A 7,285-nucleotide genomic window follows, 5' to 3' on the forward strand; every position below is an offset into this window, starting at 1 on the left:
GTCTTAGTGCTGTCAATCAAGCTCGTGTACACACTGGTTGTTCCCCACAGCTGTGCCTAGCATGAATGCCGAAGCAGTTAGCATAGCCGCTGTTTATCAGCGCATAAACCGGGTTTCTGTAATTATAAGTTGATTCTCCACAACCATTAGAGCTGAAGCAAACCGGCAATATTGAGCAGCGCATACACGAACGAGCCTTGGGCGGGCTGTCATAAAAAAATCCAGATTTTTCCTAAATTCAATCTTCAAAATTAGAAAATGTAATTAATTGATAAAATCAGTTTATTATAGGCATTCTTTTTGTAACGTTCTTACAGTTTGGGATAAAAAAAGAAAACAGGGAGATACAAGCAGTGAGAAATGAGGCAGCTGATTTGTTTTGGATTTCTTAACATGAACTGTTGGTTTAAGATATGAAAAACCCCCAGAAAGCACTTCCTCTGGACGTTTCTTCTTCTTTTTCAGTGAGTAAATGAGTTACATTTGAGTGAGTTCTGGATCATTAAAATGAAAACCGGGATAAAAAGAGGAGCAGGCCGCTGCTGGAGTCTGTGAAGGACATCTGTTGGTGACCTCAGACCCCAGCAGCTGCAGCGAGTCTCGTCCAAGTGCTCCTCCAAGGCCTCCGCCAAACCCTCGCTGCTGGCACTTCAACGCAAATTTTATGCACCACTTCAGAGTTGCCAGTTTTCCACTTTTGTTTTCAAAGAGGTTAGTTCACCCTTGTTTGTGCATTTACAGCAATTTTCCATCTACTTTGATAACCCAGAGCAGAAGGACCTCATTTGCATACATGGAGGGATAAACCCGATTCCCCCGTCACAGAAGCTGCTAGAAAAGCTGCTGAAAAGTAGAGAGGAATCTGGGGAGTAACGGGCTGGACTGGTAGACGTTAGGCATAAAAATACATGATAAGTGGGATGCTTCGAAAAATTTTGCAACCAAATGTTTCCAAAAGTACAAAAAACGTTGGACAAACTTCAGAATCAGCACAAACTTTTCTAAAGATTTATTTCCAGGTTGACTTTCTTACAATCTTCTGCAACCTTTATAAATGAAAGAGCCATTTTGCCCTCAGTCCAGCTAAATAAAACTTGTTTATAGCCACAAATGTTACAAGGTCTTTTGAAAAAAGACTGCAGTCCAAAAACACAAAATATTTCCAAGAATTTGAGTTTCTAAAGTTAACAGGAAAAAAACAAACTCATAAGTAACTTTTCAGCAAAATATAGGAGCTTTTTTCAGGTAAATAAGTTCTTAATATTGATTTTAAACAGAGCTGGCAGATTATTATTGTTATGAAATGGGGAAAAATGTCTGGTAATAAGTGAAATAATCTGGCAGTATTTTTAATTAATAGAAAGAAAAAATGACTTAAAACAAACTCCTTCAGCATCTTGCTAAAAAGCTTTTTGTAAGTAAACAAAAAAGTCTAAAATTAAAAAATAAAAAGATTACTGATTGTTTTACAGTCTTTCTATTGTGGAAGGGTAGGGTTTACTGCAATTATTCCATCAAAAACCTGAAAAAATTCACAAACCTGCACTTGTTACATCTACATTAAAAAAATTACTTGGAGCCACTGGCTTTGTTTCCGTTACAAATGTCTGCTAAACTTTGTCGATACTCCGCTAATGTTGAAAAAACAAACATTTACAATTGCTGTGTTTTCAATGAATAAAATACGTAATTTAAAAATTACGTTGAATAAGTTTGTTCACGCATTAAAAATTGTTAAAAACCATGCAGCACCATCGTCTTCCTGTTGTCTTCTTTGTGGTTTCCGGCAGTAGTAACATCCTGCGGTTGATTATGACTCGTGACGTGAAAAAAAAAATTAATCCATTGCAGTTTTGCTAAAAGAAAAACCAAACAATTTCACACGGGCAAAAAGAACACCTCATCCTACCGCCAAAACGTATTCTTTTGGAAAAAGTGAGTTTTCTCTAAATGCGCCTATTCAGCAAATTTATTTTCAAAATGTCAAATTCCGCAATTAGACCCGTTTTAAAGTAATATTGGTTTTAAACTTGATAGACATTTCCCTTGTGTGTTTTTTCAGTTGTTCAAATTCAACACTCCTCTCTTCCAGGCTTGAATCCATAAATCAACATGTTGCACACATCTCTGAGGCCCCAGAGTGAAATGCTAATTTCTTTGATTTCCCTGCATCAAAGGGGCCTTTTATTGATCTCACTTCAGCGTCTGATCATGACTCAGCTTCTATTAAAACATCACCCTGTGACTCGACCGACGTCCGATTCAGAAATTGTTCTTATGCTGCAGCAAACAATAAAGTACTATAAGCTTTCCAGGTCTTTTGATCCGTGTAATGTAAGCGGCTCATTAGATAAAATAATTAGGGCTTGAAAAGCAGCTGGAGTGGAACGGTGGAAGACGTGGCGGCAGTACGGGTCGAGACCAAGTCATGCAGCAACAAATCTGCAGACAACAGACAACACGGAGCTCTGCTTTCTCTGAGCGACTCCCGTTATAAGTTTTACTCACAAAAGGACATTTTTCCCAGGTTTTCAGTGAAATAATCTGCTGGTGGAACTTGGAACTTTTTGATCAATGTTAAGGAATTATTTATTGAAAACGAGTTTCTATATATTGATCAAAAGTTACTTGTAAGTTTTTGTCTTATTTCAAGTGTAATAAAATATTTGCGCTAGAAATTAGACAAAAAAAACTCGGTAAGATTTAGTTTTTACACAAAAACAGTAATGCTGTACAATTATATCCTACAACACAAATAATTACAGAAAAAGTTTTATTGGTTTGTGGATAATTATACAAGATGCGTTTTATAAAATGAACTCCTTCTACCAAGTGTCTTAAATCAGCGCAGCAGAAAACGAGGCCAAGCTGTTGAGAATGTGACGGTTTAGTTTGCAAATCAATTTAAATGTGAGTGGATATTTCCCAGCAGGCTCTCTGCTTTCTTCCAGTGGGCATCAGGTGATTGACAGCGAGCATGTAAGGAACTTATACCAAAACACTGAACTGGGGCACAATGAAATAATGATCAAACAGAAAACTTCCAAACAAATTAGCGATTCTCAGTCACTGTTATGGATTATCTTCATCTGTCCAACTTGGTTTGTCACATTGCTGAAGAATAAACGGCAGTAAATGTCTTTTTTTCCCCCCTGAGGTCGAGAAACGAGGCTTCGGATCCCAAACACATCGAGGAACGTTAATATGACGAGCAGCGACCTCCATTAATGGAGCTCCGGATTAGATGAATTTCATTTAAAATCACTGAAGACACAATAATTGTGCTTTTTATTTCATCCCAAAAAGCCAAACATATTCTGAATCGTAATGAATCTTTTTGCTTTTAGATCCAAGTAGAAATCAGTGAGGTGACTGGAGGCGGTAAAACTAGGACAGGTTTAGAAATGATGATAGAGGGCTTCCTTCTTGACCCCGAGGTCAAATGTTTGTTTTGATATAAATGGAGAATTAGTTGTTTAATCACTCAAGTCTTTCATCATTAAGAGGCTCTTCAGTTTCCTGGTTTCCAACGCCGCAGTAAGATGTTCCTCTGACTGCAAAACCGTCCAAAACCGACAGGAATATCTGACAAAGCAAACGTTCTCTCCTGTTTACGTTCATCTGGAGGAAAACCGGCATATTTTACCCAAACAACTACAAATAAATAAAAACATCTAAAATCAACAAACTGGATAGGCAGGCATCTTAAAATAATATTTTCAACCAGATGTGCATGTATTTTTCAAAAATATGCTGCAAAATATTCACTAAAAAAGGTTTTCTGGTCTTCAGCAAATTTAAATGCTTTTGGTAACTATAACTGATCTAAAACAAGAAAAGTTTTACCTTCAGACAGAGAGGAAAGAATTGTCTTTTTATTTGGAAAATATATATAAATGTCTGGTTTGAACTGTAAAAAGAACAAAGAATAAACTAACTTATAAGTAACTTTTCAGCAAGAACCAGGAGCTTGTTTTAAGTTAATAATTCCTTAATATTGACAAAAAAGTACCAGATTATTTCACTTATGACATGGAAAATATCTTCTTATAAGTGAAATAATCTGCCAGTGGAGCAAGTGTTATATTTTATTAATATTAATACATTATCTACTTAGAACAAGCTCCTATATCTTGTTGAAAACTTACTTTTTAGTTTTGTCTTAATTCAGGTTTACAGAAATATTTGCTCTAGAAACTAAACCAAAAATACTTGGTAACATTTTGCAGTGTGTAAGCCTTAATCATTAAAATAAATAAAAACATAAAAGCTTGGAATGTGTTACTCTGTGTAACATATTGTACATTTTTTTAAACATACAACAAAGGTCTGTTGTAGAATGTCCTAATTTTTCCCATTAAATTCATCTTATGACCAGTTTTCTTCCTAGAACTTTTATTCTGGAAGTAAAATCCCTGATTTTTCATGTTGCAAAGCGATTACGCGATGATTTGTCAAGTTCAAGCAGCTTCAAAGTTCCCTGTCACAAGGTCTCTGCGAACACATCCTCTGGTCATGTTTGGGATAATGATAATACAGTTTCAATGAAGGAGGCTTCTCTTACCAACATGCCCTGCAGCTTTTCCAAGGAGTCTTGTGACTTCTCAAGAAGCTACATCAATGCAGCGCTTAGGTGATAACTTCCCTCACCTCCCCCCCAAAAAAGATGAAAAACTTTGACTGACAACTGTGAGTTATTTACTCGAGTTTCAGAATATGATGGGTGAGGTTTGAAATCACGGCAACACAAAATATTCTCTTTTTACATCAGTGCTATGGCTACAGTTTCAGGTGAACAGCCACAAGTCAGAGCTGGTCCAGGGAATGAAAACACACAGCAGAGGCAGATCTGCAGCCAAACCTGCGGCACAACAAGCTGAGAAGGTTTCTGGATGGATCAGTGACGTATGCATGTATGTCAGTGGATACTGGTGGAAAAAGATACAAAAATGGCTTTATTTTAATCAGAAATTTAAAAAAGAAGAGCTCTGATGGTTTAAGGAAACAAATATTTGATTATTGTTGAGGTTCTGACTAAAGCAGCCATTTCTGTTTGTGTTGTGTTGGGTATTCATGGATTTTAACTGATTCAAAACAGAAAATATTACTTATTGTTTTGTGCAGATTCTAGTGCAAATATTTTAGTATTACAAGTAACTTTTAAGCAACATAGAAGAGCCTGTTTTAGCTCAATAAATCCTTAATATTAATGAAAAATAACTGATTACACTGGCAGATTGTTTCACATAAATGTATGCAGAATATCAACTTTGTTGATATTCTGCTAATGTTGAAAAAGCACAATTTCACAATTGTGGTGTTTCCATTAAATGAGAAATGCCATAAAAATCACATGAATTTTTTGTGCTCATGATAAAAAAAACATGCAGTGCCATTATCCTCCAACTACTTCCTGTCATCTTCTTTGTCGTTTCCATCAGTAGTAACATCCTGTCATTGGTCACATGACTTGTGATGCGATGAAAGTGTTACCATTGCGGCTTTACAAAAAATAAAACCATTACAAATGTGTGCTTTTATCCTGCAGATGTCTAAACAAACAGATTCACAACTGCTGTTTCCATAAAATAAGAAATGCAATTAAAATGAAGAAGTTTGTTCACTATATACGACATTAGAAAACATACAGAACCACTTCCTGTCATCTTCTTTGTCGTTTCTGTCAGTAGTAACATCCTGTTCATCACATGACTCATGCAATGAAAGCATTACATTACCCTTTGATGAGATGGTTTTGTGAAAATTTAAACCTTCTCATCCTAGTTCTAAAACTTTCTTTTTTTATCAAAAAACGTGAGTTGTTTCCATTAAGCAGATTTATTTTCATAATTTCAATTTGCACAATTTTATGGTTAAAGGAAACGCAACTAAATGTATTATATCCATTGTTACTAGTCTGGGTTCTCTGGGATCATTGGGGCTAATTTAAGATGGAAAAGCCCACAGACCTGCAGCTACAACTTTAAAGAAACGAAGAAGCAAGCGGCTGCTTGGGGTCTCCAGAGATGAAACCCAGGGGTGGAGGGAGAAGGGCTGACATTTATTTTTAAACCTTCAGAGGGGGAGCAGCCTCCTCTCTCCCACTTCAACCCCCTTAAAACCCACTTGAATTAAAGTAATCCACTTTTCACTTTGTGGCGACTTGAACGTTTCCAGAGGGTCTCTGCGATACTCGACCACAAGACGCAGTCCGCTTCCCTTCCTCCCTGCATCTTACCCTCTGAGACACAGATGTTTTAAGTCCCATTACTGCGAGTATGAAAGGGAGGCGATTAAAGCTTCAACGTCTCTGCTTTCCCCACTGACAACTCTAACGAGGAGCATATTTCACCCCAACCTAAATGCTGTTTTCTTTCCTTACTTTCCACTGAGTGCATTTAAATGGAGCCTATGAAGCAAGAAAGAGGAGATTCAAATTTGTTTTTTGGGACAGCGCTGTCACAGATTATTCAATTTCAGCGCCCTTGCAGAGCATATGTTTGATTTTATGACAACTTCTGCCTTTCCTCCTGCAAGGATTATTGCATCAGGTTTTATGGGCTTTCCAAAGCAAACAGCGCTGTCATCCTGCAGCAGATTCAGTGAGTTATAACGTTTCTAACTCTATTGTAATGCCGAGTCGATGGTTGCCTCTCGCTGAAGACCTCATTTATCCTCAAGGTTTCCCAATGACATGTTAAGCCTGGGCTAGCAAAGAGAGACGGAGAGGCGGAGATTGAGAGGCGGTGAGCGAAAATAAAGAGACGGAGTCCATAATGGGAGTTAAGGAAGGTGGTAAGACAGGGAAGGAGAGGGAGACGGTGAAGAAATAGAGTGTGAGAGTGAAACTCGCTGTGCCGTGTTGGGCAGGAGGCTGACCTTCACGTCTCCAAACCCACAGCGGTTATTTGTGGATGGAGTTTGGAGGGAGAGCAGCTGGGAGGAGGGCAGGTGTGCTGCTGGAGTGACCAAAGCTGAGCGATTAAACTCACTGCAGTTCTTCAGAAGTCAGGTTCTGCTGGAACCCAAAGAGCCGGAGAACAGAAATAAACCAGGAGCACCGAAGTTTAATTTCACTACAAACTGAAATGAAACCCAGAGTTTTAATGAATGGATAACAATCAGATCAGGTTTTAGTTTGGAGGAGCTGAAAAAAGATGAGAAAAGTTTGGATGGATGGATGGATGGATGGATGGATGGATGGATGGATGGATGGATGGATGGATGGATGGATGGATGGATGGATGGTTGATGGACGGATGGACGGTTGATGGTTGGTTGGATG

Source organism: Poecilia reticulata, linkage group LG20 (genome assembly GCF_000633615.1).
Source record: "Poecilia reticulata strain Guanapo linkage group LG20, Guppy_female_1.0+MT, whole genome shotgun sequence".
NCBI lineage: Eukaryota > Metazoa > Chordata > Actinopteri > Cyprinodontiformes > Poeciliidae > Poecilia > Poecilia reticulata.